The 27,105-nt window shown below is 39.7% G+C and overlaps 1 protein-coding gene across 17 annotated transcripts in view; it reads left to right on the top strand.

Moving 5' to 3' along the window:
- Positions 1-27,105, top strand: part of TENM3 (teneurin transmembrane protein 3) — a 615,036-nt gene that overhangs the window by 164,585 nt on the left and 423,346 nt on the right. For 7 of the 17 annotated variants that reach the window (XM_054824434.1, XM_054824432.1, XM_054824430.1 and 4 more), the window contains exon 1: positions 25,995-26,391. The exons of 1 other annotated variant lie outside the window; for it this stretch is intronic. The gene's annotated coding sequence lies outside the window, so the exon portion shown is untranslated. Of the gene's footprint in view, positions 1-25,994; positions 26,392-27,105 lie in introns of those variants that run through there. 9 more of the 17 variants (XM_054824444.1, XM_054824440.1, XM_054824438.1 and 6 more) reach the window with 2 other exon arrangements.

The raw sequence follows: 27,105 nt of genomic DNA, 5'->3' as shown, positions 1-27,105 counted from the left end.
ATGTAGCTTCTACATCTACCATTTTATAAAGTTTCTGTCTGGATACTGCATGGCTGGACAGAGGAGTTGTGAATAATTATGAATGTCCCAGAAAAGTGACAAAAGCATGCTTGCATTTTTAGTGTGTGTATAGCAGTAGAAATGACCATACTTACAGTACATTAATACTTCAAATCACTATTAGTACTTGTAACTCACAAAGTAATTAACTGTTGTAAAAGAAGTCTGTAAAAGAGGCAAGTGCTAATTTTTAAGTGATGTTTAAGTAATCTTTGTGCAAGGCTACAGGCAGACTATAGTGAGCGTAAGAGCAGGGCTAAGCGTGATGCCAAACCAGGATTTAGAGTGCTGGTCTCACTTCTTTCCCAAAACTGTTTTATGTATACAGCTTCTCTACCAATTTTAAATGCATAGATTTCTAGTTATACTCTTCTGAGTATGTGCTGCTTGTGTACAGCCATCAATAACACTACATTTGTGCAGCCTGAGAGAGGCACCTGTGTCTTTATTCAACAGAGTAACTTAAACGGTATTGGTTTCTGGTTGAACAGTTTCGAAAACCCTGCACTCCAGAAGATTCCTGAGTTTTCCAGGAATTGCATTTCCAGTTCATATCAGTCCTAGCCTGAGATAATTTCTTTTCACAACAGTGGAACTTGTCTTTCATTTTTCAACTGCCAGAACCCCTCCCTGTCCCCAGCATTAATATTCTTGGCTGATGTGGGGAAATATGAACAGAGTCCTACTCCAGATTGCAGTGAAAACTTAAACTATGACCTTCCAGGGCAGGGGGGAAATTCTGCCGTATTTGTAAATATGAATCTGTCACTAGGCAATATAGCTGGGCTCTGAAGAAATTTCCCTGTCTGTATTTTCCCTCTTATGCATTATTAATGCCGCTTTTTAGATCCAATCTAGTTTCCCCTCCTTTTTTTTTTTTTTCTTTTTTTTTTTCCCAAGACTTCTGTTTACGGTAGTATCTGGACTCTAGCTAGCTGCTTTGGCTGGCTGATGGAGACTGCTGTTTGGAAACTCATCGTCTCACCAGGATACTTGCCTGTTCCTGAAGCACCATCTCTATTGTAGGAGGAAGGGCAGTGCCCTTCCCTGGGTTGAGTCAGCAAGAGCTGTGGTAAATATTTTTCAACTGAAAATATATTTTTTTCTACATCTTTAAGGGCTAAAAAGGATCTAGATTACAAAAGACAAATTCAGATCTAAAGGAAAGAAGCGAAATGTCATTAAATCGATAAAGTGAGACTCAGATAAATTTGTGTATTCTGTATCCCTTTTCATTCCATTCCAATCTGCTGAAAAACTTAGGCATACTCTGGAGGTAAATATATAGCTTAAACCACAAAAAAATGTCACTTTGTTAATTTTAAGGCATTTCAAATTAAAACCATGTTAACTTCAGGAACACTACATCAAGAGAACTCAGTATTTCTATCTGGACTGTTTCTTCTGTCTGCAATCTGCTCAGAAAAATAATCAGCAACTCAGTAAATCACATCAAGCTAGTATTTTGTGAGTCATATGGCAGGAACGTGAGTGCAAAGATCCATTCTGGATGCCTTGAGAAAGGTCGTCATCCGCAAAATGCCTTGTAATGTATCCTTAGCTCTAACATCATCATGTTCTGAGTGGTAGGATTAGATATTGCCTTAGTAAGTTTGAGGCATGAAACATTTTAAGTAAATGCTGACAAAGAGAAAAAAGGAGGGAAAGTGGCAATAGTCAAGGAAGGAACATACATGAATTCTGATCTCATATCATTTGTCTGATTGTTATTTCCGTGGTGATACAGAAGCTAGAGCCCCTACCTAACAAAGTTCTTGTGCTAATGGAATGCAACAGCTAAAATGTAAAAATACAGTTATAAACGAGAGAGTGGAGATTGCTCTCACATGTGTTAATCAGCCAGAATAGAGCCCTTGGCTCTCTTATTTGGAACAGAAGTCTCCCACTGCCTGTGTCCAACCTCCTCTGGAAGAAAGCCTCTGCCTTCCAGATAGTAACTGCTGATCTCTCTTTCCTCAGGTAATCCACATTACAAACACCTTCCTGCCACTCTGAAAACACTGTCCCTCTTCAAGCCAATTCCTTGGCATTAAGGACTTCATAAGCGTTATTTTGCAATTAGCAATGTAATTATATAGAAGTACAACGTTAGCTGACTAGATTGTAATCTTTGTTAAGAGGAAAACATCAAAAATGTTATTAGGTTTTATAACTTTTTTTTCTCATCCCTATCCTAATTTCTAATTCTGCAAAACACAGATCCTTTTCTGGTCCTTGCATTATTTCTGTTAGCAATTACAGCAATTTTGGGTCTTTCAAGCGGAGAAAGCAAGTGTCTTTTGAGCAATAGCGCACCATAGGTTATTTGAATTAGGGTGTTTCAATAACAATCCAGCTGTCCCACCAAGATGAAGTATGTCACCTTGGTAACACGCTTAGTTTCCATCAGCCTTAGATCCTTTATTCATTCCTGAACCCAGTTTCAGCTGTTTTTTGAATACAATCCATCGTGGCACAAGACCAGCTGTTTCTCCACTCATTTAAGTAAAATCCGTATTTCTCCTCATGCCTCAAATAATTTGTTTTCTTGTCATACCTAAATTAAATCATGCGGGTACCACAGTGGCCACATTTGAAAAGGAAATGTACTTCCAGAATGATTCTCTTTTTTAAGGCCATACTTTCAATGACATTTTCTGAAGGATTTGTGAAGTCTAATAGGGGCCTTTTTAGTTCAGTAGGAACTTCCAGTATTTTTGTCATGGTGCGTACTTGTCTAAAAATTGCTTCAGTCTTTTCAATACTACAAGGAAAAGACATTGCAGAAGAATCAGAAAATATGTGTATCTTTAGCTGGCACTTTTGTAGCTTGTCTTTTTAAAAAATGCACGAATGATATACAGGATATACTTTTAAAATATCACAGTTTTGTCCAGAGAGTTGTACATTAATCAGAAATTTAAAAGCCATCTCTGCCTCAGTAAGAAAGGGATCAAAACTTTTTAATAACTAAATTTGCAATTTTTAATGTAACCCCTGTTCTTTAAGTAGATACTTTTCTGATCAGTCTTTTTATGTAAGAACTTTTAAGATTAATGGTAAAATTAGTGAAAGCATTTGTATTTCCATGTGATTAATACTAATGCAAGAATACATAAGACCAAAACACTATTTGGGGGGTGAGTAGAGTTTCTGCACGTAGAAAATTAGATGCCTGCATTAATGATCATGTATCTAGAATACAGGAATACGGAATTTCTTCACTTGGAAATTAATGTGGAGGACTGTGGCATTGAAAGAGGCTTGATTAAAAGAAAGAATGCCACAGAATTTTTCTTATTTTATAATGATATGGAGCAAATACCAAATCACTTTAACTAGACCATAGCCCTTTCACAAGGCGACAGAAATGTGTGGGAGCTACTAAATCCATGTTCTCTTGTTTAACTGTGGGGATTAGATATTACTGTAAGCATATTGGCAAAGAGTTTTGACTCTCCATTCGCTGTGTTCTGAGAGAAAGGGTAGGAAATACGAAAGTAATTGCTAAGAAAAAGTGTCCCAATAATTTTACTGGTTTCTAACCTCAGTCAAGAGTGAAATGTTTACCTGACAACGATCAATTTTTTTATAAGTAAAGATTAAAACTGCATATGCAAAAAGGTCCTATTCAGATTGGCATCTTTGTGTGAGGAAAAGGGCTTGTGTTTCACACTCAGAGCATGTTGTTTTCTGAACCTGAGAGAGAACATGGGCTCTGAAATTTGAATCTCTTGCATGTAACCTACAAATACACTGATGGCACCTTTTTCTTTTCTTTTTTTTCCAAAAATCAAGAGCAATTATAAGCAAATGACTGAATGGTTATAACAAAAAGGTAGTAATCCCAGAAAGACAAATATGTCTGGCATTCTCAGATATTAACAGGAGACAAAAATGAAAACAAGAGCATCTAGTTTTGGTGCCTACACTTTTGCATGTTTTGATTTATGTAATGATTTACATTTGAGGCATACACACAATAACGACTGATTCTTTAGTCTTCTTTTATATTTAAAAAATACATTTATTCATAATCTACTAAAGGGATATTGACCACTACAATACAATTAATATCAGGCATGTGCGTTGAATTAATGTTCTTATTTGCAATCTTAAAATCATAAAGTGTATGAATAATTATCTTATAAAAATTAGTTTGTTTATTTTTACATAATTATACAATCAATTTCAGTGGTTACTAAAGACTTGAAATGGGATGAATTACAAAGTATAAACATGAAGTGAGCGAGCTTTTATGTTGGCAAAAGTGATAGCAATCCTATTTATCAGTAAAAACTCAGTAAAAAAAAAATCCCAAATTGTCCAGGGTATGGGATATCATCTGTAACTGAATCAAATTCTTTAAATCCTGAAACTTATAATACAAGTCCCTCCTCTACTCCTTTAAAAAAAAAAGGGGGGGGGGGGAGGGGAAAGTGGGGAGGGGGAGAGAGAGAAACTTACCTAAATGTCCCAGCATTGGTTTAGGAGTTTTAATACTCTGTCATTTAGGACTTGGCAGACAAATTTGAAGGTGAAAATCCCCTGAAAAAGGTGTGTCCTTTGTAAATTGCTTTCTAAATTCAGGCTCGGTTCTTGGTTTTGTCTTGTTTCACATGTAATTAATAGGAAGTATCGGTTTCCCTATTTTACAATGGGCAATCAAATAAAAAAGGGTATGGACTATAAGTCTAAGTTCTTATTTGAAGTGGCAAAATTAGTCAGGCCAGGAGTTCTTTAAAATCTGTGAATTTTTTTTATTTTATTTTACTCCCCCCTCCAAAAAAATCCTTCAGGCTTTTGGAATATGAGAATAATGAATGCAATACTGAGAAAAACCTAGATTTTTTTTTAAAAAGCAAGCAGCTTTCGCTTCCTGCCTTATGAGTTGCTAGGTCTTCTGCATGAATCACCTAAATGCTAATATTTCCAGATTTTAAAAATATCATTGATTTTAAAACTGAGCAGAATCATTGGACTGGTATTTAACTATCATGGACAAGTTATATGAGTTTCTTAGATGTGCCTTTAAAAGTAACCGCACTGCAAGGACGTGGGGTTTGTGGGACAGGGCAGCACTGGAAGATGAGTTCACTGCAGCCTGTTCTTCCAGGTGCTGCCTGGCTGAGCTATAGCACTGCTGCTTTTTTCTCCAATTTGGGCCAGTCTTTTACCTACTTTGCGTTTTGGTTGGCTCCTCAGTGAAACAAAGATAGTAATATTCTAGCTGCTAAGCCCAGTTTTTAAAGCTTATTTTCTCAAACAACTGCTGAAATGGACTTCGCTATATTCATACCTAATAATAGTAAGGGTAATAATCATAAGGAAGAGAATGTTATTACGTGAAGCTGCTAATTTTTATTTTATTTGTCTTGAATGATAAAGGATGTTGACAGCATACAGTATTTCAGCAACTGTTTTTACTGAATCTGCGTTTATGAAGATCTTTTTTGTCTTACAAAGATGTACAACTCATTGTTCAGCTCAGGTGAAGAGTTCATTGTAAATGGTAATCAGCATCACATGGCCTTGGGCGTGCATCTTAAACCTTTAAGAAAGTTTCCTGGGATATAGTCTCGTTTGCACATGTGCTAAGCACAGTTGTGAAACCTCTAGTCACGTCTATCTGAGAAACGTGGTGACTTTTCTGGTGTTGGCTCAACATTTTCTTCCCCATCACTACAATGTTAGATAAGTGATGATAACAAAAAGTGCTTGAAATTCATAGCAACTGATCAAATTTGATCACGATGAAATGCATTCTACTGTATTTTATGTTTAAGTGTGAAATTAATTTTAGAGAATAATTAAGCCACAAAAATGAAAGTTTCTAGTGTAAGTGCTGACACTGTTAATGGTAGTAGCATAAATGCAGCACGTGTAAAAGATAAACCAAAGGAAGTCACAAAGGCCTGTGTAAGCTATGCTATGTACAGCATAGAGGGATGGATGGACAGACAGACAGACAGGTAGGTATGTAGATATCAGACGTTATAAGGTATAATCCAAATATAGCAAAGGAATGTATGATATCAAATTAAAGGCCTGCGTTAATGAAGTAGGGAAATTGTATATGTTTAACAGTTCGTTTTTCATTCACATGGATGTGTAAATACACAGAATAATAGTACCTGACAAAGAGCTAAGAGGAGGGTTAACATCCGATGTGAGGTGGAGTGTTTAATGGATGAACTTAAAAGCAGATAACAATATAGCATCCCATGTATACTTTCATAATTGCGCGTTCCTCCAGAGATAATGGATATCATTATCAGCGGCGCCTGTCCTAAGAAACTTGGCAAGGTTATGATTGTTTGTTACAGCTTTGGTTATATTAACATACACATTAATATTTATAAATATTTGATGTCATGTTAATTTTTCATATAAGATGATTTATGTAATGCTGCTATGCCCTGTTAGAGGGCATTTGCAGTGTGCTTCAGAAGGGAAGAGAATTGATGCATGTTCTTTAAGAGGACTTGCCTGTGTACTGCAGTGCTCACAGTGCATTATTCTGGAGAACAGTGATTTAAAGATAGATTATCTAAATTGCAGATACACACCATTAACATTTTAAATAAAACATAAAGAAAAGACCGCTCTAAAAAATACAATAATAATATTAACATGTTTTTTCCCCTAAATAATGAAAGAAAATTAGTGTTAAACTCCTTGGTTTGACCTACATTCCAAGACTTTTTTTTGTTATATTGTGGGAAATTAATAATTACTTTCATGGTCTAGTTGTAGACATTTGGGAGGAAACACTGCATTAACTTTCCAAGTAGTTATTGAGGAAAGAGTAATTATATATATATTTTTATATATATAGCCTTTGATGAGGGAGGTAGATCGCTTATTATAAATCCAACTATAAAGAAACATAAAATTTAGCTCTGCCTAAAGCAGTAAGCATGACATGAGACGTGGCAGAGATGTAAATAATTATGCCATTCAACTTCACTATTCCTCACTAATAACTGGAAGAGCAGTCGCAAATCACCGAGTTTGTGAATCAGTGGATATGCAAGCAAGCGCAATGCAAGGATAGTGTACCACAAAATGTGGGGGGGGGGTATTTGACAAACGTAGTTTGTATATTTGACAAATATAGTTTAGTTTGAATTGTTCTTACTACTTCATACTTGCAAAAAAACCCTTATAGGATAACTTGTAAAACAATAAAATTTGTGTAACAAGACATCTTACTGCAGCATTTTGCCTGCTAAATCTTCGGGAAATGGGCAAGATCACTTTTTGTGCATTCCCACGGATTTGTAAGTTAAATTGATTTTAGTGCAGCAGTATCACATAATTCATTTGTTCATAAATACATTGTTCTGCAGAAAGCCACATTATCAGTCCATACATTTCACATTTTTATACTTGGATCATGAAGCAAAACTTAAAGGATAAGCAAACTGGTAGAAAAGAAAAAAAGCAACAGCAACAACAATGATTTATATTCTTTTTTTTGTTTATTTGTTAACCAGGTATTTAAAGTCACTTGCACCTTTAAGAACTGTTTTATATTGATGTCTGATATTTTGTTTGGTTGTCTATAATACATGCTGTTAAGATAGGACTATTTCATTCATAGAATTTCATTTCAAATCCAGACTGCATATAAATTTTGCTTTGAATGAGTCAAAGTCCCAGACTTCTGAAATCTTGCACATTCCTGTGGGACATCATCCTAGGAAGATCTGCAGGGCGCTGCCACATCCCTAAACCAAGCAGCAATAAGCACCTTCCTGGCTGAGCCAGCAGAACTGAGCTTTGTATTCTATCCTCTGCTGAGCAGACCTCCAAAAACTGCTCAGCTGAAATTCCATAAAAATTAACAGTAGAATTTGGTAAAAATGAGTCTCCTGGCCCCAAGTTAGTAATGTATTATTGCAGGTTTGAGTGAAAAACGTTCATTCATTCATCCTAAAAAAAAAAAAAAAAAAAAAAAATCATAGCTTACTGGGGTTTTCTTAAGGTTTTAGATCACAAAAATAACTATCTCCATAAGTATACATGGAATGTATTAATGAGTTCTAATCACAGAGGTTTCAGGTGATAATGAACTATGACCATCTTTGATTTTATACTTCCTCCACAATGTGCAGTCACCGCTTGTCTTAAGAGATGTTAATTTTGCCTTTTGAATACTAGGATGTGCAGTTAAAACGTGGTTGGCGTGGAGCAGCGAGTCCAGTTTCTGCCTCTGTCACAGACCTTCTGTGTTATGTCAGGCCAGTTATTTAGGGGAGCGTCTCTAACTTCATTTCCTATGTTACCTATATCTACTGGTTACATACCTGCTTTAATCTACTTGCGTGAACAACTTCTATAGCTGTTACAGAGGCAGCAGTCGTAGAAAGCAGCTCATCCCTTCTTAAGTGGCTAACAGTGCTGGGATGTATTGCTCATTTCTTTCCACTCCTTGAGTGGAAGTTTGGTAAGAAAAATTCCAACTTCAGTATGAAAATATTTTTTGTGATAATGAAAATGAACTTTTTCAAGTCAGGATATGCAGAAAATCCCTTAGCTCTGCCAGCATAGGAGACCAATCCATTCTTCTGAGATACAACGATCCCAAGCTTTCTGTACAAAACCACCATCTCTCTTCCCAATGCTACCGAGCGGTTTCCTGAACAAGGAATTTTATTCTCAATATCTGTCATCAGGCCACTTTCAAATAAAGGTACAAATATTGGGGAAAATATAAATGAAGTATAATTTCAGAATTCATAAATTACAAATCTGGATCTTTCAAAAAGTGGATGTGATGGATGAATTAGTTTATGGAGAAATAATTTGTTTCCAAGATATGACCTACAGTTTTCCTTAACAGATAAAACATTATAAATCTCTTTCATCTAAAAAGTAGGTTTTTAAAACAAATGGCACTGGTCATTTTAGTTGCCTGTAAGCTTCTAACAGTTGGGAAGTGGTTCCAGGTTAATTAATCTGGAACTGGCAATAATGTTTAATATCTTATGGTCAGCAACTGATCAAAGCATAGCCCATAACAGCAGTATACAGGACCAGTTGCCTAAAAAAAAAAAAAAAAAAAAAAGTGAAGGTTTTATCTGGATATGGATGTTTCAGAAAACATGTCTTTACAGCTTCCAGATTGAATTGTTAAATATATTATCCTGGAACTTATGCCTGGAAAATATTGTACAAGTAATGTCAAAGGAAAGGCTTGTTACAGTTTTAACAAGAGGAAGCCAATGCATTTTTTTCATAGCACTCAGATGACACGTCATGTATCCTTGCTTTCCTATGAGCCTCTAGAATCTCTGTAACCTGGACCATAATTACCCAAACACCCATCTTTGTTGCTGCAAAGTCTTCTGACTTTTGAAGTCCGCTGATGGGATTTCACATTAAATCACAGAGGTGAATGAGCAGTATCTCTTGATTTTGGGGCACCTGATTCTAAAATATTCCCTCCACTTCTCCTGTGAAATACAAGCACATTTTCAAAAACACATCTATAATATTACATAGACTTTTGCCTTCAGGAATAATACTTTGATGAATTTGTGATTGGATTTGGCCAACTAAATTTATAATCTTTTAAAATAAAATAAAATAAAAACCTGGCAGCACTTTGACCCAGAATTGGATTAGATAATGTAGTGATGAGTGTTGTATAAGAACCTATGTTATAGATAATCTGCTATAAGTGAGAGTACCGGAGAAGAAAGTATACATGGATTTAGGCTACTATTTCTTAAGTCCTCTTTTCAATTTTCAGTACCAAATGAGAATTTCATCAGAGTTAACTACCGTGGAAGGGGAGGGTGAGGTGAAATTACACAGAATCTCTGGGCTGGAACGTGATGAAGTAGCCATACAGTACAGTAAGGGAAACGACAGTGGACATTAATTGGTCTTCTCTGTGGGAAATACCAGTATAGGCAGCAGATGCTCACAGTGAGAAGAAATGGCAAATTTGTACAAAATATAGGCAGCTACTGTCTAATTAAAACCTTATTATAAATTTTATCATTCCTAATGTGGAGATTGTTTTTTTTTTTTCAGGGCTTAAAAAATAAAACTATGGTAGACCAAATGTATGTTGATAGTATTATTAGGAGAGCATTTCACACAAAATGCAAGTATAAGACAAAATCAACAAAAATATTCCCATTGGGTTTTTTTGGACCAGTAAAAACAGTTGTTCTTAACCACATATTTTACTGATGAAATCTTAATGCAGTGCTAGAAAGAATATGCAAGGGCAATGCTTTATTAACTTTCATTACCCAAGTTGTGAGAAATTCAAACAATAAACAAATATCATATATAATGACAAGTACATTAAATAATTAGAGGGGGGGAATTCTAAGTAAATCTTGAGTATTATTAATACCAAAGGGAGGCATTTGTGATATATGTTTATATGGTTTATAGCCTTTTAAGCTTCTAAGTGCTTAAAGACTGCCCGAGGGCTGATCATAACTATGTGTTGGCAGTAAGAGGAGCCAAGGAGGCACAAGCTCTCTGTATTTTGGCTGTGAGAGAGCGTATAAGCAAGCATCCTATGTTGGGTGTAGCTTGAAGTAAAACAGCGTCATTTCAGTTGACAGCTAAATTAATTCACACATGTCAAGAGACGTGATTCAGTGACGCTTCCTTGTCCGTAACTTTTTTTTCCCTGTTATGTACTGGGCAGTAGGTAGAATAGGAGGGATCCAGGTAAGAATAGAGGTGGCAGAATGTGCTGGAGAAAAGAAAGCAATAAAAGCAGGTTTTGAGAAGATACTCTCAAAGTGCTTGTTCTGTAGGGGAGAAGTTCACTAACTGACGGTACAGTCGGAACGTAGATGCCTTCCACTGAAAGGTGGTCTGGAACCTGTCCTGAACTTGCAAAATGAGAGGTAGTGTAAGACATGCAAGAAGAAAGTCCTATGTTATCCATGATACTCTACTGCAACAGACCAAAAGCTGGTTACAGGACTGAAAGGAAGACAATTATTATAAAAAATAGCAATACTCTTTTTAAGCAATGGGTGATTTTAAATATTCATTTTAATAAAATATTCTAGTAAATAGAAATACTGCAAATGCTTGGTACTCCGTACAAATCAAAGTAAAATACAAATACAAGTAAAATATTTAACATTTCATTATAAAATGGTAATATATACTATAAAAATACACAAACATGAGTTATTAATGCATTGATGGAAAGGCATCCAGCTGTAAATGACATTTCTATATAACAGCAACAAAGAAAGGTGACTAATTCCTTCCCATCAACTTAGCAACAAATTTTTCAAGTAGGAAAAACATTTAATAGAGCTTTTGCAAGGTAAATTTAAAAATAGTTCTTTACACTGCTTAACTTTTTGATAGCATTTTATTAAATATTTTTAAAAGCTGCTGCTAGAAAATTGGGTCTATATTAGTAACTAGTACAAAGTGAAATCAGTAAAGCCATGATATTTTATTCTAACTTAAGTGTTTGAAATTCTCAACTAACTTATATTATTCTTTTCTTAAGCTGTTTGGGTTTTTTTCAATTTATTTGAATTGTTGGTTTTTTCTGTTTAGGGAGCTTTTTTTTTTTTTTAACAAATATTAAATATTATTCAGATCCTTGCGTTTTATCCTGGTGTCTATTTGTTTTGCTATAAGCTATACCACATACAATGTGGGAATTCAACCATAAGTGGGAGGAGGCTGAATTTTAACAGCCTTCAATACAGTGTGAAAATTAGCCAGCATGTTGGTTATTACAAGGAATGCTTCCTCTAATCTCTTCAATTACTTGTGCATAGATTGGTATGACAAGTACTTGGCATCACAAGTTACCACAGCTAATCAAAGGAAGCCCCATAATGAAATTGCAAACCTCCCATTTCTCTTCCTTCGCAAGCACGAGGCTGTAACCGTAATAGCAAAGTAACAATCTGGCCGTTTGAAACCGTTTCCTATCTTTGATGCAAACAAGGCAGGAGGATAAAAAGTAATAGGAGGTAGAAGGAGGTCAATGATACATATTTGCTACAATCAACTGCCAGCGTTTTGAACAATTGGTTAGATACATTCATTATGGGTTTACGAGCTTGTAAGCACCGTTGTTATTTTTCCTCTTGTTCATTCAGGTCTTCCTCCAGACACTTTCTCAATGATACAAAACATGTACTCTCCTATTTTTCTAATTTTTTTACGAGTTGTAGAAACAGGGCTGGGAGTATTGCACCTGCCAGCCATCTGAATATACAATATGTTCCCCTGAAAGTTTATATCAAAGTAGTGAGAGTTCGTAATTCCACAATTACATCAGGACTTCAAAAGAGTAATTTATTTTATCATTTGGTGAGCTAAGTTACAAAGCGTCTTCTAGAAAAAGTATGAGATTATATTAGGCTAACTAAGCAGGCTCACATCTATCAGCTTGGTATTAAATGCTTACCACAGCTGAATGAGAAAATAGCCTAAAAAGAAGGGTTAAAACCAACTACTTTTGAATATGATGTTCAGAAAAATTGACTCTTTCCCTAAAACTCTTTCTTTTCCTTTAAATTTAAAATTTAATATTGAATGTTAAAATAGATTTAAATTTAAAAATTAAACCTACTAGACCAGCTCCTTTTTTGCAATGTTCAGGGTATGTGCAGAAGAGAAAGATTTTAAGTCATTTCTGTGTAGTTGTATGAAGGTTAAAATGGTTCTAGAAAATCTTTCCCTCATTTTCTGGTTATTCTGAATTAAATGGGCTAGAATGATGCCACAAGGACTACTTGACGAGCCAGATTAAGCTAAGTCATTTCAGTGATACTGGTACAGTGTAGAAATGTCTTTTAACGCAAACCTTGTTGGCTGACGACTAGTCACAGTGCAGAGATACAGTGGAGCTAAGTTCAGGATCGTGTCCCCTGCTAGGAGGAAAATGTCCTCTTTGGAAGGTGAGGTTTCTGAAGACACTGTCTGAACTAAATATTTCCTACTTGAAATTTGCAGGAATTTCATCCCAGCCATTCTGTCTGTTTTCTGAAAGGGCACTCGATAATGAGCAATGGAATTTAAAATAAGAGGATTTTTCTTTTCCCACTGTATTTTATCTGCTAGTGCCAGCACAGTCATATTCTAGTGAGTCGATGCCCACGCATCTCCTGCGGTCAATTTAAAGGGTAAAACTGAAGAGGAAGTATTGCAAGTACAAGAGAGCATTGAGAGGAATGGGAGGTGGACAAAGCTGTGGAAAAAGTCTGGAGCTTAGGGAAGGTGGATTTGGGTCTGATGCGTGTGGAGGGGATGTAAGCGGGGAGAGCTGGTGAGTGCCCCCAGGGAAGCTGGCTGAATGATCACTGATTTAGTCTAAAGGAGGTGAGGACTGTTTCAAGTAGAACTGAAACAAAATAATGGAGAGGCTTAAAGTGACTAGGGAAAGAGTGCGAATTGGTTTGCTGATGCAAAAATTTTTTTTCAAGTAAAAAATGAAAGTCTTCCTTCATTTCCAGTTATTTAACTTTGTTTGGCATTTTGCTTTCTAGTTTTTGGGTTGGTTTGTGGGGTTTTTTTCCCCTAAGAAAGGTATTTCAAACAGAAATTTGACATTATTTATTTCATTATTATTCCAACATATTCCAAAATCAAGCATTTCATTTTCAAAATGTTGACCTAGAAAAAAAATCCAATATTTAATATCTTTTTCATTTAAAAGAAACTGATAGGTAAAATTGAATAGAAAGAGAATAGAGAGATTTTTCCCTTCACTTAGTCCACAGAGAAACTAGCTACCAATCATACAAATTTATTAGTTGATAAAGATTTGTTGACCAAAGGGTAAAATTTCTGAGTACTTACTGTGAAAGCTAATGTTTATCCATAGCATACGTTTTTCTTTTTCATGGTTTTTTGCTCAGAAGCTATAAGAAGAATGTAATACTAAAATTTGGGAAACTATATTCTACAAGTAAGGAAGTAGCAAAATATGGGGTGCCTGTGAAATATTATTTCTGTGGTGGTGTTACATTGTTTAATTACATGATCGCTTCATGCAGAGTGTCCCTCCTATAGAAATGAGTCGCCAGTTGGTACTGAATGGGCTTTCCTTAGAACCCGTTCTTCTTTAGTTGAAAAATATGAATATGTGTTTGCGATGGATTGCAAGGAAAAAGGTGATTTCATGATTAGGGAACATTACATGTCACCTGAAGAACTGAGCAATCAGTTTGTCTCTGCTACAGAGCTTTTTATATGATCTGGGCAAGTCTCTTGAGCCCAAATGTTCACAGTTGGCTCTACCGGGTTAGGTATTCTCTAGAAACAGCTACGTGTCTACATCTACAGTGCTACGCGGCGCGATGTGCTCTCTCTTCAGTCTACTTGTGCATTCCAGATTAGGCACCCAAAATTTCTAGACTAGTCAGATGATTCTAGAGTTTTCATTCTGGGCCCCAATAGGTTTATTTCCGATGTAAAATACTAAAAAGTCACATCTGCGGTACCACAGAACTGCCTACGACAGAACTGCTAATGTTTTTATTCAATGCATCATTCTAGTGGCACGCACTAAGAAAGATCAGACAAAATCCATTGATTGTAGGAGATAAAAATGCACGGTGATTAACTATCTTTCCTTTAAATAAGACTGGCCTCTACAAAAACTGTGTTTGATCATTAAAGAGAATATCCTTATAGCTAAAAGCAGGATACTGAATTACAGTTACATGGGCAGCCTCGATTATTGATGGCATTGACCGATTTTTGATTGGTTGATATAGCAACCTCATTGCTCTTTGCATATCACTTTTCATTTTAATGTATAATAATAAGTATATGTGTTAAAATAGTCTGATACATAAGGATTAACACATGCAGCTACACCTTTTTAAGCCGAAGTAGTACTTATACATACAGAAAACATAGAAAAATGAGGAATATCATCAGCATAGACATGGAACCTATTATCAAATTACCAAAGGAAGTGGTGTGTGAATTTGATTATTGCCAATGTTGTTACTTATTTGTATTGCCATGGCTTCGACGAGCACTCAGACTGCAAGAGCTCTCAGACACGCTGCATTAGACGTGCATAAATGGAAAAAGACTTTCTCCTGCTTCCAGAGAACTTACCATCTCAGCATAAAACAAAAGCAACAAGGCGGTGCAGCTAATGGCGGCATGCAGCAGCACCGGGAGTATGGGTCGGCACAATCACAGACACTGTCCAAGCTTTCTGAAGGTATCACAAGAAAGAAAATCACTAAGAAGCAGTTAGAAAACCAGCGAGATAGCTAGCTTTGTGGGGTTTACAAAGAATTTCTTCCAAGTGTGAGAGGAATCATGGGGAAAAAAGCAGAGAGATGCATTTCAAACTTTAAGAGCTGGCAACAGCGACTGGCATCATATGCCAGGCTGACACGGGTGTTGAGCTCTTCTTGACAGTAAGAGAGCGATGACTGGCAGGATGGGAAAGGGCAATGGGAGAATCCTTAAAATGAAGACAAGTAGCTTAAGTTCGGGAGAGAGAAGAGGCTGCCAGAGGAAGAAAGTGCTGTTGCCACGGTGCCTGAAATGGCCAAAGTGGCAGGCTGTACAAATACAACCTTTGCACTTTGCAGGAACACTCAGGAAGGTAATAAGTGACATAAAACCAAATCGATAGATTTGTTTAGCTATTCTTTTACTTTCTCTGATAGAATTCCTTCTGACAGACGTTACAAGTTTATTGTTCTGGGATTATTTTGAGAATTATTTATTTTATAATGGAAAAATATAACTGCAGAGCTCTAGTCTTGCCAGCACATGAACTATAGATTTCTGCTGCTGCTGCTTTATGATTTTCCATTTCTTTACGATTAGTGTAAAAACAGAAAAGCTGTATTTTTACAGTATGCATATACAAAGGGCTTCACAAGCTTTCTTCTAATACTGAATGTTTCAGAAAGAGGAACTATAACTGTGTGCTTTAGAACACTTCCAAAAATATTTCTGTTTTAAAATGAGGCTGCTTACAACTATTTCCTTTTCCATTTTGCTTTGTTGCAAGTCCTGTTCCCAAAATAGTGGGACAGCTTTTCTTTGAGTCAGCAAATGTTAGAGCTGGCATTACTGCTGAACTGGGATTTAGATTTTCTAAGATTCCACCCTTTTGTCTGAATCCAGGGACTTGCTATGATATCATCAACACATCATAAGTATTCAGTGGTCCGATGACAATTTTAGCTTTTAAAAAATCCTGACATTATTCATCTTCTATTGAAAGCTTTGATGAATACACTATTTCGGATCTAGTCCTGATCCAATGTCATTCAGGAGAAGTAATGCAGAATCAGACATGCTGTGTGCAGTTACACTGCCATGAAATCAGCAACGCAAATGTTGCGCTGATACGGTAGTAGCTGAGAATTAAACCATGAAGATAATGAAAGTAAAAGTGGTTTTATTTTGGTTTTCATCCTCCATTCTACTTCATTTTTCTGTATTTAAATTCCTGGGAAAAAAAAGAACAGAAAGAACACATGCATCCAGAAGCTATGGGTGGTTCAACATCACCTTAACTAATATACGCAGTATTTAGTAGTCAACTGAAAGAAAACACAAACAGAAGGTCGAAAGCATATGATGGAAGGGACTATGGCAGTCCAAATTTATATCAGTGCCAAACCTGTCTCCACTGTTGGTGGTTCTCCAGTGCTGAGGTGAGATGTGTAAAAGGGCACAGAGTCCCACTCAAGCTGCTCTGGTTCTGCATGCGCATACGGAAGTCACATTGTTCTGAATACGAGATGAATATCATAGAATCTAAATTTAGGTCACTCCAAGTGACTGAAATCAATTCTGTTCAGAACTGCTATTTGCGGGCAGAATTATCTGGTAGACAATTCTTTTTGTGTATAATTTTCAGTGAAGACTTTTGGAGTTTTCTACATGTAGTTTCTAGTGATTTAGAATACTATCTATTCAATTAAATTAATTTCTATTTAAAAAAAATAAATCAGTATTTTTAATGTGTTGTGAACTTTTCTCAAGCCAGAAAAATAAACACGTTTGAACAGAAAAGATTTGGAAATCCAGAAAGAGGATAATTTGTATATCTTGAAATAGCATAAATGTTCAGTTAAAAAAATGAATTCTAGTCTAGCAAAGTTGATACAAGGGCATCAATATTAGCATCTGTGGTAAAGTTTCCAATTGCTCTGTCAGTATATATGAATGCTTGTTTTCCTGTGTCATTTCCTTGGTCTTCCTAAATGGAAATCTCTCTAGAGAAGATTGCCTTTCTGCATTATATTCCTTGTAACTTTTAAAAAGGTAATGCTGATAGGTTGCGATGCAATTAACATGCCTGTGTATTAACAGAACTCTTGATTGTAGCTGCAGTAGTATTGCCTGTCTGGCACCAAATGGAAGGATTAAAAAAAAGATCTCTCCTTAGCAAACTACCAGAGTTACCATACTCTTTCATCTTCATTATCTGATACCTGGACAGTGGTGTGGTTGTAGTGTTGACCTACTCTTTTTCTGTGTCCTTGCTCCAGAAAATAGTAGCTAAGAAGTACCCCTGAAGTCTAGAGGAAGGGGAGCATACAGCTTATTTCCTGACTAGCACTCCTCTTCTTCCTGGGTTCCTCCATCATCAGGTTGACCTGCTTTTCATAAACAGAAAGAGGGCTCCTAAGTTGTTAACAGCAGGGGGGGCTTCTCATATGGTTATACCAACATACATAACAAAGTACCATACCAATATGGGAAATTAGCATTTGAAGCTCATGCTGTTTCTTTCACACAAGAATCTTGGTTTGAATGCCTAGCAGTATACCCCATTTCAACACCAGGGGGGAAAAAAAAAAATCACTAAGAATTTACATTCCCTTGCTATGGAAACACATGATAAACCCCACAAACAGGGTTCAAATAGGAAATAATGTTTAGGGACACAGGTCCAAAACCAACTGGGCTTACATACATTGTTCCTCAATAATAATGTGCCATTTATATTGCTATGACATGTTATGAGACTAGGTGAGAAGCAAGGATTGTAAAAAAAAAAAAAAAAGGTTATTTTCTCCGATTAGCTGATATAGTTGGAGAAAGGACACAAGCTTTCAGATACTCAGTTCCTTCATCAGGCTCTGCTATCAGGTATAATGGGAAAGTGTTTCCATTAAAAAATATCACTTTGATGGGGAAGGTGAATATATATATATATTTATGTATTTAAATTTTATAAAGGGGCACTGGAATGTCCAAAGCTTCTGTGAAATTGGAGGAAACAAGCACTCTATTTTGAGGTTGGAAAGACCCAAGAAAGTTGTGGGCTAAACTGACATTTTTTATAACATGAAGTTCCATAGTGTCTGCGTGTACACAGAGAGGTTGTAGCCCCATGGTAAATGTGTGATGCGCCTCTGTTAAGCGTACTAATCCAGCTCTTCTGAGGCAACTCCTGCGATTTCAAACCTCTGAGCCGCTTCAAAGAACTCCTGTTTTAAAAAGTATCAAAGACATGCTGGAGAAAAAAAAAAAAAAAGTTTTATCGTCTGAATAGAGAACAGTACCTGTCCAGTGGTCCTAAAGAAAAGTAACTGGCAGAATATTGTATAGAGCAGGCAATATTTAGGCCAGGACAAGTACTTGGTTTAGCATTTGCAGCCCCATGACATGCCAAGGTCTTTGTACTATCAGAAAAAGAAAGGGCCAGTTCTCTCTGCCAAATAAAAATCAGCACCTGCTTCTGGTGCTGAACATCCACCCTGCCATTCAGAAAACAAGAGCACCTCTTACCAACAAAAGCACAAGACTCCAACACAAAATTAGCTTTACTGTCTTGTACAAGTATTTAAAAAAAAAAAAAAAAATAAAAGCCAAAACATTATTTAGAATTTTCCTGTGGAAGAAACATGAGATTTATGTATAAGCCCTTTACAAGTAGAAGAATACTAGGAATAGTTTAACAATTTTCTGCAGAGTACGTGGAATAGCCCAAATACAATAGCTGTTTTAATGGCACTCATTTGGAGCAATCTGCCCACCTCCGTCAGGACTTTACTGTTTGTAGTGTATATCAATAAAACCAATGAGCCACAGCGTCATGCGCTTTCCTTTCTGGAAGACAAGGCACCAGCATGAGTTTTTAATATATGTGCATGTTTGTTATAAACAACACGTACATTAGTGAAGATATTTTGGGATCTTGTACTGCAACTTCTCTGTACTAGGGCAAAATGATTAGGCTTAAAATTTCTATTTGTAGGAAAGACCATATCACCCAATTTTCCTGTAAATATCTTCAGCTACTATTTATTTTTTAGGCTGCTACAATTATGCCTTATATGATTTGATTATTAGGGTTAGCAGAACCATGGCTAATGGAATCAGTATCATGGCTACAGCAAGCTTTGTGAATTCTCCCTGCCAGTTTTCTGCATAACTACACTTATGTCACTCAAGCGGCACAGAGGTACTCTAACAATTAATTGTAAACCAGGGGGAAACTTTTAATGGACCTCTTCTTGAGATCTTGTGTTAAAAAAAGAAAAGTTCCCATGAGTGAAGTATAAGTTAGCTTTTCCAGGGGGAAAAAAAGGAATGAATTACATTTCTCTTCTTGTCCTTTAAATGAATAGCATAGTTTGGGTGAAATTATCGGGCAATTGCATGCCTTTTATGCAGATAATGCTATTTGATGAAAGCGGTGTTTTGATCTGCTGAGGATAATACAGATCCAGGGTTGGATTCATTGGTGAGAGTAAAGCTGTCTTCTGTGATAACTTCATCTCAGCATGAGGTCAGACGGGGAAAACTGGGATGGGGGATTAAAAAATGACACAGTCGGAGCAGTATTCAGTTCCCTGCTGTGCTCCTGGCTGCACACTATAGCTTATGTTTCTGATCTGTTATGGTATTGTCTGCTTTTCTCTCCCAGAGCAGAAAGAGATTGCTTAAAACTTTTCTTTTTTCAGCTAGAGGGATTAGTTCAGTGCAGCTTTTTTAATTAAAGAAACTGTATCTTTTTCAATGTAATTTAAGGCTGTACAAGAAGGCTATCAGCGTTCATAACTTAGCACTATTACCTGTAACAAAGCCTAGCCCTTCATTTTACATTCAGAACAACAAATCGCTAGTAAGAGTTTTGAGGGTTAAAAATTGATAATTGGCCCTATGATTGAAAGAATCACAGTTAGCCATTATAGCCTAAAAGTTTTCTGTGGAGGAACTTCAGACAGCTTTGCTCTTAGTTCATCTGGGCTGTCTTAATTAAATCTCCGTGATGTCAAGAGAGTGGTTAAAAAATATTTGGATATGTGGAAATAGACCTAAGTGTATTTTCTCCCCCAAAAATATAAAAATACCCTCAAATATTAAAATGGCATTGATTGAAAATGTCTCTGTAATACCAGCAACTTCCTCTTTAGATCCACATTTATTTTCATTCAATGTATTTTCTAAAAATATAACTAGTACCTTTATTAATTAGTAATAATATGCAAATAATTGACACATGTTCATGATACCTAATGATGGTTGGTGTGTATCCATGTCTGTATTGTGTCTTTATGCATATATGTGTGTGTATATATATCTATATTTATATACACATATATTCATATTCATATATTCAATATACATACACACGCACTTATATATATTTTTCAGCTCGGAGAGTTGAATTTACAGCTCAGTTTAAACAAGGTTAATGGCTAAAACCTTCAAATGTTTCAAATAAGGCCCATATGGTGATCACTTTACAAAGCATACAGGGACTGTGCTTAGGTTGCAACATACACATTTCCAACTAAATTCCATGCCAGATCAATTAGAAACAGTTCTCCTGAGCAGACAGGAACAAACACAGATTGTTACCACTCTACTGCCTGAACTCTTGTCTTCCAGGAATGAAAGCAGTCATCTTGAATACAACATATTTTACTACCATCAGTCTAAGAAATTTTTTTCAAACCAGTAATATTTTAATAAAATCTTTGTTTAGGCACATCAGACAAAGCAATTAACATCCAAATTATCAAAATAAGATGGCAGATCATTGTCCCTCATTAGAGCTTTTAGTTAGAGAGTTATGTTTCCTAGACTGCATTTATTAGTGATGTCTTCTACTAGGAGGAGTACATGGCAGGGGACAAGAAAAAAGGAAAGAAACAGGCAACAGAAAAGCACATTGGGTTTCTTTTTTCCTCGTTCTATGTGCTTATCTTTTCTTCAAATAATCTTTTCTGTAGATTTCCTTTATTTGAACAATTAATTGGTTGAATTTCTTATATTTTTTTAATACATCTTTCAGCCAGAAAGCTAGAAAGGGAAAAAACCATTCATTATGGGTATGAAGCTTATTTAAAACAGGCCCTCTTTCTTCTTGTAAAAATCATAAACTCTGAATAAATGTGACTATTACAAAAACCTCCGCATGCACATATAAGGTCTGTAGATTGACTTCTGAATTGCTATAAGGATTCTGCTTTCCTCCTGTTAATGGAAAATACGGCTAGTTACCCCCAGCTGTAGTTTGCACCAGCAAACATGAATCTTAAATTTTTCATGGCCTCGTGTACTAATTCACACTGGTGGCAATAACGGTGTTTTGTGACGGCTCCTACTTATGAATACAAGGTGATTAAAATGATTATGTGTTTGATTTTAACACCATAAGTTTAGCTCTGCCAGTAGTTCCTAATGCACAATTAACGCGCTATGAAAGGCATTTTTGTATTCCAAATCATATGCAAACTCCTTCAGGTTCTTTCCTAAGAACCCAATGAAGAGGGTCAGCAGTTGTGTGCAGCTGAAGTGCATCATTTTCACCAGAGGTCAGCTTCCCATATAGCTTTGTTTTATGCAGTGGAACACAAACTAATGTAGTGGAAAAGCATGACCCCCATTTAAAGGTTGATTTGTATGATAATCAGTACATTTAGTGGCTTCAAAATGAATGTGTGTAAGGCCCTATCTTGCTTTAATTAAGGTAATTAAGACATATTTCCCTCTGCAGACAGCTATTTAATTTTATGGCTTTGTCAGTGATCACATTAGAGTATTTGTTTTACAATTTTACCACAATTCAATACTCGGGCAAAGTGCCTTTCTCGATCGGCTTCTGGCAGCAGGGCACACTGGTGTAAAAACTGGCGCGGAAGCGCGGCTATTTCCGCGGAATTTTGACATTTTAGCTACACGTGTCCCCCAGACCTCTTCAGCTCTTTATCCGGCGCGTCCCTAGCGCAGTCACAGCTCGGGCTCCCCCCTGACGGCGGCGCGGCCCGGCTCCTTCTCCCCAAAGTTTCCCCGTTCCCAACGCGAGGGGGGGCGGGTGGGAGCGATGCGGTTTCCGCCAGGGATTACGGCAGATCGTGGTCGCGGCCGGCTCGTCACCTTCTGACCCGGTCCAGCCACCTTCCCTCCTGGGGGGGGCTGCGCGGAGGCTGCGCGGGGGCTGCGCGGGCTGAGCCGCTGCCCGGGTGCCGCCCCGCCCGGGCAGCCCGGAGGGAAGTGAGGCAGCTCCGCCGCGTACTCGAAGGCGCCCACTCGAGCAGCTGCTGACTCCGTGCCTTCCCGGGGCTCGCACAGGATCAGGAGCCGTGGAGCTAATCGTGTGGAGAACAAATGGGAATAGTTGCTGCCATGTTAGGATCAGCCAGGAAGATTGATGGAAGAGTCGAAAGGAGCGTTTGTTTATTTTTTTTTTTAATTAGGATTGTGATTATGAAGTATCCTGATGCAGGGTAATGCCGCTTGTTGTTGCCATTTCAGAGAGGCAATCCGTACCTAGCTGCACTAAACGGCATCTCGCCGCTTAGCCCGAAGGGAAATGGGTGGTTAGAAACACTTTCTTCCTCCAGGAGCTGTAGATCAAGGACCTTTGACAACGCAGAGGTCTGTTATTTTCAGACACGCGAGTATCCTAAAGAGTGTGGAGTCCTGGGAGCAGAAAGTGCTGATAAGCCTGGCGAAGCCCGAGTTCCCGTTCAAATACAGAAGGACACGTAAAGAACACTTTAAGAAGTTTGGAAAGAACGTGACAATGTCTTGAATTTGTCTCATCTTTTAGTGTTACTGGTAGATTAGTGCAGGAGCCGGCATGTCTTGCTTCAGAGGACGTCCTGCTCTCTTCTTTCACTAACACCTCCCGTCCAAAAAGATTTACTGATAGTCACATTAAAAAAAAAAAAGTCTCTCTAAGTCGATAAGGAATGCATATCCTTTTGTTCTTTCTCTAGTAAAGTAGGAAGCTTATTGGCAATCCAAAAGAGTAAGGAAGGGCTGGACTGTGATTTTAGAGAGTTTAGTCACATTTAATAGTTGACATTAGGAAGATACTTTCCTACAAAGCTCTAACACAAATGTGACTGCACACTTTTCAAATTAGTTTAAACTCTGAAGGCTGAAATTTAATTAAACTTCGGTAAGCCTAGTAATGCTGCTTCAGTTATGTTTAAGTTAAGAACGCCAAAATAACTTACTCTGAACTTCAGATGTGTATTAATAAGTAGTTGACGTTTGTTGTTTATCCAGTGGGCTTTGCACAAGGAAGGAATTATATAATCTTTCTATTTATAATAGAGAAGCATCTTAACTCACTATATTTGGAGGTGGTAGAAAGTTCAAGTTAGTACTGGATGAATGGATTTAGGTAAGGTAATGCAAATGGCTGAAGTAGTAGTGCAAAAATATACCATTTTATATATTTGCCTTTGCAAAAATATAATTTTTAATTTTGTGGTAGAGGGTTGTATGCCAAAAAGAAGAAAACCGTATGTAAAGCCCTGACTCTACCAAGATTAGCTTTTAGTTTAGCAGAAATGCTATTTTGTATACAATGCAACAACAATTATGGCATTTGGCATAAGTTCAGGGTTAAGATTATTCCTGTGTGTCTAGCTGTATGTATTTTGTAACAAAGAATTTTGTGCAATTCACATTTTCACACGTCGACTGCTTTCCTGAAACCTTTGTAGGATATTTTATTTGAAAGGCAAGGTCATGACGATTACAGTTCTACCTATATCGTCTGGGCTCTAACGTGCCCAGAACTCTATCTGGAGAGGTGTCTGTGACTCCTACCTTTTAAAATGAAATTCCATCACTTCAGAGTCACCCCCAAAGTCAGCGCAGATTATTCATTTCCATCCCATTGGTTTAGTTTTGGTATCTTCAAAAGAACTTTTCCAAACCTGTATTTAAAAGTAGTTACTTAGTATTATTAGATCTTTCCTAGGGATGAAAACAAGTTACTTCCGTTATAAAATACCTGTTTTGTTTTCTGTATGCTCAATATTATGAATTACACATTGGCTGTCCACTTAAAAGTGCTTCAAACATTTGTGGTTTTCTGTTACACTGGCTGCACAACGGTGCTTTGTGATGCTGGCGATTTGTGTGTGTGTGCGTGCGTGTGCGCGCAGTACCTGCTGTAATTTTCAAATGCTGATCTCAGCACTGTGGAATGAGTTAAAACACCCGGGTACCTTGCCTCTCAGGTCCAGCCCAGCAAAGTACAAATGCCGTGGAAAACACAGGGGTAAAACACTCGCGTGTGAGATAAAACTGCTGGACGGATCATAGGTGCAGCCCTAGCAATGCTCGTCCGTAACATCTGCAGTAACGTGTCTATGACGAGGAGGTGTTCCCAGTCAGTTCGGGTCAGAGGAATATAGGGATTTTCCTTGAGGGCGTTTGAGATAACAGTCGCACATCTTTCATTACAAGAGTCGGAGATGCAGCAGATAAATTTAAGTTTGGAAAATCAAAGGACTGCAGCGGGTAGCCAGCTACGCGTTCAAAGCTGCTCATCTCCCTAACTTCCCCGAGTGTTTCGCATCTCGCGTGTGAAACGCCTTTGAGTTTAAAAGGGAAGGATAAAAGAATAAAAAAGAGCGGTCCTAGATAGATAGATAGCCAACATCTCAGCGTGCGAAAAGTTACAGCTACTACTTTGAGTCGAGAGGATGCTGAGGAGCCAGGGAGGAAAATAAGCAGAAGCGCCTTGGTACGCGAGGGAGACACGGCTTTGGAAGCAGATGTTGAAGCTGTAATCAGGTCACTCGGCACCGGCTCCCGCCTAACTCCGAAAATTGCCGGGGTGCGGAGGAGAGGCCGGGCTCGGGAAGGGGGGAGCTGCGGGGCGGCGGGTGCCCGTGCGAGGGGCGGGCTGCCGCTCCGGGGAGCCCCGCCGGCACCCACCGGCCTGCCTGGGCGCGGGGCTGCCGGGCGGCCCCACCGCCTCCGCCGTGCCTGCGCTGCGCCGCCGTGCCCCGGCTGCCGGCAGCGGGCGAGGTGCGTCGGCGGGCTGGCCGTGGCGCCGGCTCTGTTGGCGCGGCGCTGCGCTGCAGGGAGTCGCGGATTATTTCCCCAAATTCTTCCCCTCCCCTCATAAAAATAAGTAGGTCCCCGCGGAAAACAATATACGGCGGACGGAAGCTTTCTGCCTCCGCTGGGAGGAGGGAATGCGTAATGAAGCCGTGTAAGTTCATTAGTGTTTGCAATCAGGAGCACGCAGACACCTTCATCAGGGCAGAAAGCTGCGAAGAGCCATTCATCAGCCTGAAGTGCTGCTCGCGGATGACCCCTAAATCACCGCCGCCGTTGTGGATGCACTGATTGGGCACAGCGTGGGAGCCGCGCCACGGCACTCCACGCGAACCGCCGGCGGAGGGGGGGAGGGCAAGAGGCAAAGGCGCCGCAGCCCGGCGGGGTCCCGTCCCGGGGCGGCGCGGGGGAGCGGCGGGGCCCTTGGCCGAGTCCCCCGCGCTACGGCGCAAGTAGGTGCCGGTGGCGGCGGCTCCTCCCCACGCTCCTCCCCCGCCCGCACGTTGCTGTGCGCGCACCTTCGCCCTCCCCTCCCGCAAGAAGAGGGGCCAAACTCCCTGCCCGCCCCGGCGGGGAAGGAGGCGGGGAAAGTGAACTCCGCGGGGCGCGTAAGCCCCCGCGGCGGGGGGCGCGGGCAGCAACTCGTGGCCCTCCCCCCGCCCGGCCCCCGGCCCTCCCCCCGATCCCTCCCGCCCTCCGCTCCCGCCCGCCCGGCCTGACAAAGTGCCGGCGTGCGCCGCTCTCCCCCGCGCTGCTGCCGGGGCGCGGAGGCGGCGAGGCTCGCAGCGCGCCCGCGGTAAGTGGCGCTCCCCGCGCCCGCGAGGGCGGCCAGCCGGCCGGCAGCGGGGAACCGGGGCCGCTACCCTCCCCCCCCGGCCGAGGGCGGGCGGGCGTAGCGGGCAGGGAGCCGGTGCGCGGAGGACTGCGGAGGGTTTCCGCGGCCCGCCCTTCCCCCCTCCCCGTGGTGACACCGCTAGCGGCGGGACCTTCGCCGGGCGGGAGCCCCAGGGCGCCCCGGGACGCGCGGCTGCGGCCGGAGTGCGGCCCCAGGTAGGGCTACGCGGGCGCGAGGGAGCTGGAGGGAGGGAGGGAGGGGCCGGCAGCGCAACTCGAGCTGGAAACTCCGCGGTGCGGGGCGGAAAATTGAGCGGGGGCCGGGTCTGTCAGCAGCGCTGCGCCGCCTTGGCAGCTGCGCTGGGGGGTGTGTGTGTGTGTGTGTGTGTGTGTGTCTGTGTGGGGGGGAGCAGGGCCGCGCGCCCTGGGGCGCAGCGCGGGGCCCCCCCTGCCCGCGGCCTGTGCGCGCGGCGGGCGTGCGCGCGCGCTCCCGGCCGCGCGGGGCGGCGGTAGGACTTGGCACCGCAGCGGTTTTGGTGCTTTCCCAAGTCGGCTTCATCACTCTCGGAAGGTAAATGGAAGTGTCCGTACTTCTGTCTGGTGAGCGTGGCGGCGAGGGCGGAGGCGCGAAAGCCCGTCCTAGTAAGTTTACGCTGGGTTTTGAACTTCGTTCGTGTTAGCTCGGGTCCGCGTGCGCGGGGCGCTCTGTTCCTCCGTGTGTCTCGTCCTCTGGCAGCGCGTTCGCCAAACGGTTGCAGGCGGTGACAGAGTCTACCGGGTGGTCTGCTACTCTGGAAATGCTGCCGGGGCTTTACCTGCCCTGCTGTTAAATGAGGGGGGGTTTGTGAGGCAAACCGTCAAGGCTAACATCTTTCATGCTTTATTCAATAAATTGTAGTGAAAATAGCGTTACTGCGCAGCGAAAACACA

This window comes from Grus americana, chromosome 4 (assembly GCF_028858705.1).
Source record: "Grus americana isolate bGruAme1 chromosome 4, bGruAme1.mat, whole genome shotgun sequence".
Classification (NCBI taxonomy): Eukaryota; Metazoa; Chordata; class Aves; order Gruiformes; family Gruidae; genus Grus; species Grus americana.
This window is presented reverse-complemented; position numbering and strand designations above follow the sequence as displayed.